Raw genomic sequence first — 12373 nt, forward strand, 5'->3', positions numbered from 1 at the left:
GAAATCCTAGAGCCAGGGAACACACAGCAGCAGAACTTCATCAGCAGGCTTGGCCCAGAAAAGCTCACACTAAGGCTGCTGTGCTGAAGATATAAGCGGAAGCACATGGTGAGTGTGACCCAGAACCAAGAGCAGGTGACTCCATTCACCATCAGGAAGCAGCAAGATGGGAACTGTGCAAGCAAGCACCAGCTCCTGGAAAGCAGCATGCCATCTTGGGAAGGAGCTAAGCTTTGATGCCCAGCACCAGTGACCCCTATCCCCGGGCTGCAAGATAACTCCCTCTGCGAGCACATTACTGCGGCAGCCCCGAGGAGGGGGCCCACAACACAGGGCCGCCCCGAGGAGAGGACACACAGCTGCTGCTGAAGCCCTGGCTAGCTCCCACAGCCCAGCTGCAGCCCAAGCACCCACACAAACTCGAGACCCTTTCTGCAAGGGCAAACCAGGAGAGGAGGCTGCAGCCCAGCCTAGGGACTCGCAAGATTAATTCAGTGGGTATGAACTTACCACTATCTGTGGAAAAAATCTGAAAATGAGAACACATAGCTAAAAACAACATTAAAAACAGTCACAGGCATCTTATTGGCTGCTAATTGTGGCAGAGGCATTAGTAAGTGGAAATAGCCCTTCATTACACATTCATGGGTTCCCATATAGGATGATGAGCACGAGATATACTCCACTGAGAACTAGATATACTATGCTGAGCTATTTTTTTTCCATTTGATATAAAGTCATGACTTAAGTTTGAAAGAAGTTGATAATAAGACAGTAGAAGGAGCTTCAAAGTATTAACTGTCATACTACTATCAATGAACCCACACAGAAGATATAAAGTGGAAACAATTAAAATAAATTTGCTAGCATGAATTTTCCTATAACTGTTCTTCATCAGATTCTTATCACAAAAGTATCAAGGACTTGCAGAAATTAAGGGCTATTTAGACCAAACTACTGGTTCTTTCTAAGCAAAAATATTAAAACTCCTAAGAGCAATAACTTATGCATGGTAGAGAAAAAGTTAACAATCATTACTCCAGCTATAACCCAAAGATGACAGGCAGCAAGTAGAGTTCTAGTGCCTGTATTAATTGAACCATCTCCTTTAGCCTTAAAGGCTACAGCTAATACATCTGCCTCTCACTTACACTCAAGTTATCACCTAAGAAGCAGCACAACTGAGCATATACAAATATTTTGGTATTTGTTACTTTTTCAAAGATAGCTTTTTAATGGACAGATCTGTTAGGGAAATGCCCAAAAGATTAAGAATTAAAGCAAAATTCACTGCTGGGAGAATTCCTATGACTTCTAACAAGGTGAAACCAACAGGCTTAAGTAGCAGGTTTAACTCAGAACTTAAGCTTTATATTTCTGGCTTTTAGAGCTTGAGAAATGTAACAAACAACAACAGTTTTATTTTTCATTCCAGCATCACATGCCAAACACCAGCTGCTCTACCATTGAGACTTAATTGCTGAAAAAGGGTCACAGTGAACACCCAAGTCACTAATATGGTCCCATCACACAAAGGAAGCCCAGATTTCACAGACTCAGAAGATGCAACCTTGAGCCCATCTCCCACCCATGCTAACACAGCAATCTGAGTCCATATCTGGCAGTAAACTTGTCATCTTCAGATTTGCTTCATTTTAAGAACAGTGCTTTATAAGCGATTACACTTATAAACAGCTGATTTGATCTAAGCAGAAGATTTCACACCCTAAGGCTACAAGTACCCCCCACAAAAAAAAAGTAAAACCACATCTTTTTCATGGGTATTTTTGAAAGACTATGAAAAATGCATAGGTGGTTCTTTTACACAGAGACATAGGACTGAATACCTTCATACGCAGACTGGCTTGCATTACTTAAGTAGCTACTCACAAAGAAAAGTACTATGGAATCAAGGTGCACAAAGAAAAAATACCTCAAAGATCAGAAACAGCAACATTAACATTGCACAAGGTTTATTGAACCTAGCTATATGCATCACACAGCACATTGTAAATGTTGCATATCATGTCATCAAGTATACATTTTGCTTCACTATCTCAGCCTCATATTATATACACTTAGTGGAAAGTTCCTGCACTTTCTTCATATTCCATCACATGTTTTGGGACTTACTACACACCACTAGCCCTGTTCCAAAGGCAGAACAACTATTTACTTGCCAAATTTTCCTGCGGTGCTGTTCACACTCGGTATTAATTTGCTTCACCTTTCACTAATTTGTCTTAGCAACCCACAAGAGCAACACTAATATGCTCATCTGGGGGATGAAGCATAGAGGTAACTGGCTTTTTGAGTAGCAAAATTCTGGTAAAAGCATGTTGCAAATGTGCTTGCCTGATAGCTAGTTGGGTTGTTTCTGGCTTGAGAACTAGTACATATATAAGAGATCATTAATTTTCAGTGTATAAACAGCAAATACCAGTAAAAAAGAGGGTCACAAATCAGCAAGCTTTCCCCTGGAGAAAACTCCTACAAAAATGTATATTGGGTGACAACCCGAATAGGAAAATTCCATCGGGATTTCTTAAAAAGCACAAAAAGGTGATCGTTCCTTTAACTTCTACAGGACTGGAAGCCAGACGTAGGGGATTGTTTGGTTTGTTTTTTGATTATTTTTTATTGTGCTAAACTGCTTGGGACTAAGCCATCCTGAACACATGTTGAAAATGTAACTTGGAAAAGCCTCAGCTATAGCTTTTGGATAGCCGAGTGACCTGCAGGATTGCAGGCTCACTCCGGCTATCTCTAGGTCAGTTCAGAGCACTGCAGGGTGGCAGGAAGGAAGGTGGGTTTTGTTTGTGGGGGTGGGTTTTTAAGGTTAAACCTGATGCTAGTATATCTATTTCTTCATGAAAAGAAGGCTTTTTTAGCCCTCCAAGTAGATTCATTTCATGTTTAATAGAAGAATAACATTAGAGCATGATCTATGTGTCAAGTGCAATAGGCAGCCAGAGGCTCTTGAAAAATTTCTGCAGAAACCCATTTTTCTTCTTATTGCATTCCACAGAATTTCTCCCTACGCAGCCCCTTTTCTATCTATGGGCAACCAGAAAGCCTCTACCCACTGCATCCAAATTCATTTTTGGGGACAGAAAGGCATCCCAGGGCACAAGCACCTCACCACACTGGTGGCTGAAAGGCCAAAGAGCAGGTTTGGGAGTCTCAGTGCCTTGGTAGGCTCTGGTTCACCTGCCTGCACACCCACGCATGGAGACCCTGGAGAAGCAGGAGGGGGAGAAGCCTTGGCTCATCTCCACAGATGAGCAGCAAACGCCTCAGTGAGGGACTCACCACAACATGCAGGATGGATATGTATCAAAAAAGGCAACAGAAAGAGCCCCCTCCCCCCCACCATTTGTTTTGCCGTTTATTAAGGGAAATGTTTTCTCCCTCTTCCTCGCGCGCTGCGAGGCCGGGCCTCCCTACCCCCAGTGCTGCCGCATGGGGCCCGCGCGGGCCTGGGATTTTGCAAAGCTGCGCATTGTTCTCCCTGACACCGGATCAGCGGACACAAAAAAGCAACTGCCAGCTCAAAAGCAATCCGGTGATAGAGCCTGGTGCTATCTAATCAAGGGCAAAAGGTCACTTCCGAACAACTGGGCAATAAAAGATTATTTCCAGGCGCGGAACAGAAAGGCCCAGTGGTGGCTGCTTGAAAGAGGGGGGGTGGGAGGAGGGCAAAAGGGCTCCCGTCTGTGGGAGGAAGTGCATTGAATAAAGCCAGCAGACGGGAACCATCTGGCTTTGTGCATGGTCTGTTCTTAAGAAGAGAGAAAAAGCCCCCTCAGCGGGGCCAGTGACTCCATGCAATGATTCAAACTTTTTTGTGTGTGTGTGATTTAAAAAGCGGCTTTCCCAGGCACCAAGAAATTGGAAAGCAGGGAGCTTTCCCAACAGGGCTTATCAAATGCTGCCTGTGAGACACTGCCCTCATTTTAATTTGGTCCTCAGCAAGAACGCTTATCAGCAAGCGAGGCCCTGTGGAAAACCAGACAGGGCTTTTTTGTTTGTTTTTAAAGGCAGCTTCAGAAAAACAACTCCCAAGGAGCTTGCATACACCAACTCCCAAGGACCTGCCTGGGGTCTCTCTTGCAACAAATGGGATCTTTAACAGTGCCACCTTTATTATGGATCCTTCATAGCCCTCCTCCCTCCTCTCACCCTCCACTTGTTATACAGCCTCACTGGAAGGAGCACAAGACAATAAAAGGGCCAGGTGACACTCAGCCCAGTTGCTGCAGCCAGTGGGAGGGCAGAATCACAAGCACCCGGTGCAAACAGTCAGGGCCACAGCAATGTCCTCACTTTCCCTGGCTCCGCAGGTCACACCAGAGGCCCCGGGAGCCAGCTCGGCTCCGCACAGCTATTCAGGCCCCCAGACATATCCCTGGCTCCCCGGTGAAGCCCTTTTAAACATGCAAATCACACTAATCCCGGACAGAACAGGATGCGCAGAGCAGGAAGTCGGGAGGCTCCCAGTGCTGCAGCGAGCGCTTTCCTCCGGGGAAGGAGAGGGGCCAGGCGGCCTCGCACCCCTCTCAGGGAGCATAGCCCCTTGGCTCTGCAATACCCACCACTTTGCAAGGCCCAAGCGCCCGTCCTGGCCACCATCCCACGAGCCCCAGGACAGGGGCCTAAGCTAACAGGCACCAGCTAAGCCTGCCACATGGCAGGGAAGGGGGGGAGGCCAAGCAGTTAAATAATGTCCGGTTTATCAATGGAAAACAACAACCAAGCCTTTGTCCTAGCTGGGGGCATGAGGAAGCCGCTTGGCAAGGCTCACCAGCATGAGGAGCTGAGGCAGCTGGGGGCACTGACACATGTTTGAGACCCACCCGTGAAGGCATTAGATGGCATTAACACTCCCTACACTGATTTTCCTCAAAGCTCCCCTTAAGAAAGAAATCCTGGAAGTGTGATTACATCTGACACTATTTTACACTTGAGGGTTTCTGCTTAAAAACCGAAACAAGGCAAGAGTTAAAACTGGGGAATGGGAGGGAAGAGGCCCATCCTGTGCCATGTGCTAAACACTGCAGAGAGGCCCGGAGCCACTAGCAGCACTTGGACCAAATGGCCAAGGCACAGAACAGCCACCACCCTCATTCATCCTGCAGTTAAGGCAAGGTGCAAAGATATCCCAGTAGCAACAAGGGTCTTCCCAAAACACTAAGCATCAGACAGACTTGAAAACACAATTTGGAAACACAAGGCCAATGGGGGAAAGACCTGCAGCTAATAGGGATCACTACAAAGGAGAACAAAGCAGGATGTCCCTTCCTGATCAACCCCCTGGCCACTCAGGGGGGAATCTGCTCTCAGCATAGTCACAGCTAGCAGCTTCTAGTCAGGCAAATGAAGTATTCTTGAACAGATTCCAAGGAGGTTGGAAAAATCACAGGCAAAGGACTCTCCCTCTGTGTGACCTGTTTCTTCAAGAGTTAGGCAACAAGCACTGTGCTGTTCATCGTGACACATATAACTCAAATAGCATAAGAGGAAAGTGCACTCCATCACACTGTGCATAGCCCATAAGAAAATAACCTGGTTGCAGGCAAAAAACACAAGTTGCACACACTTAAAGCAGGGGAACCTTAAGTTAGGTCTGGGGCTGCTTTAACACTGAAGAAAGCAGAGCTATTTACTGGGAAAAATTACAGATCTGCACAAAAAGATACACAAGACCCACCCTCTCCAGCCATAAGCTCCAGAAGAGGAGGCAGATCCCAGCACCTCAGGCACAACCCCCAGCAGGAACCTCCAGGCAGCTTTTAAGGAGAAGCAAACCTGGCATCTCCTCCGCTATCCTGAGGAAACCAGGCCAGCAGGACACCCCCCAGGCCAGCATGGCCACACTCATACTCCAGGTGCAAGGCCTCACAGTGCTGAGGTGGGAGTGCAGCTCTCACAGGCGCACAGAGCCATGGGAAGGCCAAAGCTTCATGGGGGCCACTTTGGGGTTGCGCTAGGGCTTTCCAAGGCCAAAGCAGGCCCTGCCAGCCCCACGCCAAAGCAGCCAGCCCAGTTTCCACCCCATCTAGCATTAATTACAAGTCTCTCTCAGAGAGCCTGCCAGCTTGGTGGTTCAAGGGGAAAAAAAGGAAGGGGGAAAAAAAAAAAAAAAAGCCCTCATCCTATTAAGTGTAGCCCAGCAACCAAAAGGCTCTGAAAGATAGGAAGCTTGTCTCAGCATGAACAAGCAGCAAGGCTTTAAGCATGCATCATTTGTACCATAAAAGCTCCTCAAAGCCCCAGTCCCAGGCAAGGAGCACACCTAGTTAGGCACCAAACAAAGGCTGAGCAAACCCTCATTTTGTAAATATCTTGACTTGGTCTCCCCGCCAGGCACAAGCAGTGCTTTAAAGGAAGAAAACACTGTAGCTCTCACAGCAAACACCTAGAGTTTAACCACACTGCACAGGACACTTCTATCATCAAGATGCTTGCTAAAGCACACAACACTACAGCATCTAACACTCTACCAGACTCACCAAACGCATGTCAGGCAGCTCCAGCAAAAAGGAGGATGCACATCCTGAACAGGGAATCTCTGGGATTAAAGCTGCAAGTCTTACAGCAAGCCCCAAAGAAGATCCATGCAGTCTACAACCAGCAGCAAGAAGAATAGCTCCACGCACTGCTCTTATACATGAGGAAAAAAGCACTCTCCCCAGGTGTAGCCCCTCAGCTACTTAGGTGAGGTGGGTTTGCACCTGCTGATTCTCAGAGCAACACAGCTGTTCTCTGGGCATGGAAATGAGTCTGTCAAACGGGACAGGGCTGCTCAGAGCTTTCAGGGCAGAAAGTTTCTATTTTACCCTGCATTTACCAACTCTAGAGTGTTAGCGCATCACGCTCTTCATATCCTAATCTGCTCAGCCCATGCATGAGCTGCTCTGTCCTGCTCACTTTGGATCCCTTAGGGTTACACCCCAAAGAAAATAGATTGCACTAATTTAGCCTGCAGATTAGGTGGGCAATTGCTATTTCTTACCTGCAGTTGTAAATCTTATAGTTTCCTGCCTTGGTCTAGATAACAAGATAACCCCGAGGCTATGCACCAGCCAATAATATCTATTCCTTTTGTTATGGAGATGATTGCAGGCTCCAAGCACTTTCACCGTTTCCCTTTGCCAGGTAGCAGCTGCTCTGCACTCTGGGAGCCCCTGTCCATGCTGCTCCCTGAGGACGGGCTGCCCCGAGCCCAGGGCAGGAGCTCCCTCCCCAAGCTCCCACTTCCCGGACATCCTGTGGGCCAGCATTCCTGTAGTGCCCACTGCTTCCCACATGCACCTGTGCTTTGCAAGGAAAGGCTTTTCTTTTCCCCAACAAAAGGAGTAAGGATATGAAAACTGGTTCCACCGGTGCTTATTTTCAGAGCAAGGAGGGAGAACGGTCTGTGTGGCAGGAAGACCCAGAGTCCCAAGGCCTGCTGGCCTCCCTTTGTACACTTGCGTCTGAGCCAAGGTTCAAGTGAGCTAGGGGAAGTTTAAAACTTGCTTGCCCCCGATGGGTCATCGTACATCCTCGTCCAGCTCATCCGCTGTCTCTTTGGTGCCACTTGCGCTGCTGGCACCTTCAGCACTCGCTCCCCTCGGTGGGGTGCTCGCCACCCCGGCTGCAGGGCCTGCAGCAGCCAGCTCTCCCCGCGCACCGAAGAAACGGAGCAGGAAACCCTGATGTCATGTCTAGTAAAGCATCAAAAAGCACCTTGTTTAAAGCAGAGAGATCAGATGAGATCATCAGAAGTTTTAACTATTCTATTTTTTTGGCATGCCACCTGCTTATCTGGGAGACGCTGTAAGCGGATATTGTAAAGGTTACATAAAATGAAAACAAAGTAGTCAGGCATTCCTCTGCCCTTCATTTGTTTTGGCAAATCGACATCCCTTTTGCAAAACACGTCGGAGGCATCGTTTTCTGCGGCAGAACACCATGTACAAGCACGGCCGACAGCAGTGCCCAGATTCACAGGGGAAAGTTTAGACATCAGGGAGAGAAGCTCTGTTTTGTGCTGCGTGGATATGCAAATGTTGCCACGTACCATCTTGATGCCCACAGAGGGCAAAAGCCGCCAGAGGAAAGTGTTAGCTATCACGCAGTTACGCGTCTGGTGTCACGGCTTATATTTTTATTGTAGGTTGTGTTTTGCCCGGACACCCCAGAAGAGACAGAAAGTCACTTTTTCCACACGGTCTCAGTCAAAGCCAGAAGGCCTGCGGAGCGTGCCGAGCTCGGGCTGGGGCAGCGGCTCCTGTCCCGGTGCGACACGGAGCCGCGCGCAGCGGAGCTTCAGGGCCCTCCGCGGGGCCAGGCACTGCTGCTGCGCCGTGGTGGCCTCTTCTGAGCATGGGTAGCTTATCCAGAGCTTATGTTGGCTCCGCTTTTCCTTTGGTTAGGGTGTGAAGATTGGTTCAAAATAATAGTCTTCCTCCAACACACATACAGCATAAAATTGCTTTTCTTCTCATGCTTTAATTAGCTCCAATCAAACTTCAAAAGAGGCTACGATGAGCACTATGGTTTAAACAGCCTCCAATGCTAAGCCTGCAAAGAGGCAGCGTTAGCAAATGCCAGTGCTCCTGCCCCTGGGTAGGCGACGTTCCGGAGCCGTGCCCCACCTGACGAGGACACTCGCACTCTTGCCGTTGCCCCTTTTCCAGCTCTGCTCTCACCAGAGAGGCCCTTGTACACCCAAATCCATGCTGAGCTTTGTCTTGATCATTTCGATCATTTCCCTTTTAGAAGCAAAACTGACTTACAAGTTCCAGATTTTAAAGCCAAAGGCATATAGTTTGATTCTGGTAGGTAGGAATCCAGCTAAACTACTTGATTTTCAGAAATCCTGAGATTGTGTCACCCAGAAAACAGGGCCCTACCCTAGGTAGCTTTACATGGACTCAAGAGCTTCATTCCAGGCTCTCGTTTCCCGTTTGGGGGCTGAATTTGCAGCTGAAGGCAACAGAGTTGTTCCTCCTTTCTGCATGGATCTGCTGAATATGCCGACCAAATGCATTTCTTTTGTTCGCTGGGGTGCACAGGAAGAAGTTGGTTTAGGTGACAGCCACATGCACACACTCTTGAGGTAAAAGAGTGTAAATCAGGGTCTCCTGGGTTCTCTGGATTAAATTCCATTTGAAAGAGGAAGAAAATAAATAGGACTTGGGCAATCCTTCACCCATTTTATTGCGTTCAGGCAATCCTTGCCAAGTTTACTCACGTGTTCTAGGAGCTAGGAATTGCAAATTGTTATGGTTACTGTAGCATTCCACAGTGGCTTTCGTTTACAAATACGACTACACTGTAAATGTAAGTTATATTTACAAATATTGCTAATGCTACAGCATCTAACTCGAGGGTATGAGATTCAGGAGCAGCTCTGATAAAAGCCAAAATTAATGAACGCCCACTAAACTACACATTGGTTTTCCAGAAGAAAAGAGCTCAAGGTCATCGCACACTTCCTAAATTATTGTCAAGGAACCGAGGAAAGGAGGAAATAATCACAGTCACCCAACAAAGCTACGAGTGAGGCAACTTTACAGCCTGGCTCTAAGCCCCTGCTTAAAATCCCTCCCGCCCCTTTCTCAGAGCTCATGGTGAAGACCAGCAAGGAGAGCTCATCACCCAAACACAGCAGATTTCCCCGCTCTGAAGGAGACACCCACCCAGAGCGTTGCAGGCCTTTCCCCGTTTGGGGATCATTTGTGTTGCAAAATGTACAGCCTCAAAGAAGTCAATCAGGCCATAGCAGTACAAGGGACAGCTACGCCAGGAAGGAGGAGAAACAGAAGTAGGTCATCGAGTCAGACAACTTTTCCCAAAGCCTTTGGGAAAACATAAATTACAGAATTGTTTCTTCTTTTTATTTCTGGATGTTTGTTTGTTTGTTTTAAATACACCTTACCCAAAGGCATAAGCTGGCAGGGCACATGCAGCGGTTTATCAGGTTCTGCTAGATGCTTCGTTTTCAGCCCACTGCCCTATACCCACATCCACAGTCTCAGTAACGACCTCCAAAGCCACATCCTCGGGCAGGGAGGCAAGGAGAGAGAGCAGTCACCAAGCCTGGCCTGGCTCATATTAGGCAGGGCTTACTGGAGCAGGTTTTACCAGAGCAAGCTTTGCCATTTCTCCGCCGGCGCTTGCAGGCACAAGCCCTGCAGACACAGAGAGCAAGTGGGCACGTCCGCACCGGGCAAGCGCGCGACGTGCGTGCGCCAGCATCCTGTTTGCTCAGGAAGTTTCCACACACGCAGCAAGGTCAGATAAACAGCTAGCTCTGCACACCCGCCGAGACCGCTCTGCATCAGCATGTTCAAAGGTCCACTTCTGTTTTTTCCCATTTTTTTCCAAACTTTCCAGCATATTAGCTCACGGCGGCCAGGCAAGCGCAGAGTCACTTCTGTGGTTGAAGAAAGGTGACCCTTTTTCTGATATTAACCTCACGCTGTGCCACCTGTATGGCGCTCGAGCATCCGAATTTGGCCTTTCCGCTCTGCCCCAAGCCTGTGCAGTGTGTTTTTACATAAAAGCTGATACTGATGCAAGATCATCTTTTCCACAGCTACTTCCTAGGTGCCCTCAGCCCTGGATTAACCAGACAATGTTAAACATTTGATGTGTGTATCTTCATGTGGCAAACACAAGCTTCTGTATTTGAGATAAACCTTTGATGGACAGGTGATTTCCTAGATGTAATGTACACAGGAAAATATTTTACTACCCCACATAAACATCAACAAGGCATGAGAGGCGTGCACCTTGTAAAGCAGACTGAGGGCCCAAGAACCAGGGCCCCGTGTGGAGGAGCAGGTTTGCAGCAGTGACCACTGACACGCTGGCCTGCCCAAAGCCAGCCCAGGCTCTGCAGCTTGGTCCTCCAGCACTTCCCACAACCCAGTGGCTCTTCAGCTCTGCTTTTCCCAGGATTTCCTTGGGAGCACGTTGGACTGGCGCCGGCCCACTCAGGAGACACCTGGGGTTGCATTCCCAGGACTCCAGTGCAGGAGCTCTGTTGGGGCGGACTTCTCCCTTCAGCAGCGCATAAAGAAACAAATAAATAAAGACGCAGAGCAAACATCATTTATTGTGAACTACCTGCAGGGCTGGTCTGGAGCCCCTCGCGCTATCCGGCGCACGGAAGCGGAGGCGCAAGAAGAGGCGCGTTGTGTGGGGCTGCCGAGCGCCCGCCAGCAGCCAGCCCGGCTCAGGTTGCAGCTCTGAAAGGCAGCAGGAAATTGGCAGCCCCCTAAGCTGCTCCCAACCATTCACGGCAACAAAGACCACATTCCTCCCCAAATATGCCCCATTAGAATCCCTGGGCTCATCTATTTAGTAAGGCCTACAAAATAAATCTGGCAAAATAAAGGATTTTAATTGGAAGGCCATAGGATCTGGCTGGGGTTTTGGGCCCCTGCGAACACGGTGTATTAGTCAGGCTTTGACCAAGATCTCCCAGATAGCCAAAAGCTAGAGAGCAGCCTGACCACTGCTTTCAAATGTTATTTTAATAAACTAGTGAATGTGGAAGTGCTCATTGCAGGCAGGCTGGACGATGCTGCACAGTGCGCTGCACCAAAGGCATTTTAAACTTGTCCCTCTGCTATGTTTTTCCCAAGGATGGTAAGGTGACTTCCGAACGGTAAGGGCGCGAGGCCTGCCCGCCCGAGGCCGGCTGTGGCGTGTCGCCACGCACCGTTTGCCCACACCGAGCGCTCTGCGGGACGCGCTGCGCGTCCAGCCCTCAGCGGGGTCTCCTGCTCCGACACCTGCGGGCGCAGAGGGAGCGCGAGGCGCCAGGCCAGGTGCTGCTGGCACCGGTGCCCCCCCGGCGCCACTCCATGAGGTAACGCAGCTTTTGTCACCTGAGCAGACAACGTTGTCCCGACATCTGCCCCAGTGCTGTCGGCAGAAAGAGCAGAGCAGCCCAGTGGTGGCGAGGGCGACATCCCCGCTGTGCCGCAGCAACAGGGGCCTGCGCTACCCCCACGGCAAGCGCTCCTGGGCCAGCGTGAGGCACAAGGGCCAACAAGGGGAGCACACCCATGAACTTGAGATTGAAAAATACACAAAAATGCAAGCAGCAAATACCGAGAGACTTCTTATATGTCTGCCACCTGCTTCTAGAGAGAGCCCTCAACTACTTCGTGCAGCAGAATGTATGCATTCCCAGCTATACTTGAGCATCTGCACAACTGCGTAAGGAAATACAAGACACAGATATCAATGAGCTTGGGCAAAGCGCATCTAGATCTGAACTTCAGAACAAAACAAAACCCCAAGATCCATCTATAACGTATTTTCCACTCTGACTACTCAGTAGCCCCTTTAGTGATTCAGAAGGGATATA

This window comes from Tinamus guttatus, unplaced genomic scaffold, assembly GCF_059628265.1.
Source record: "Tinamus guttatus ecotype Peru unplaced genomic scaffold, ASM5962826v1 Tinamus_guttatus_pri_ptg000288l, whole genome shotgun sequence".
Lineage (NCBI taxonomy): Eukaryota > Metazoa > Chordata > Aves > Tinamiformes > Tinamidae > Tinamus > Tinamus guttatus.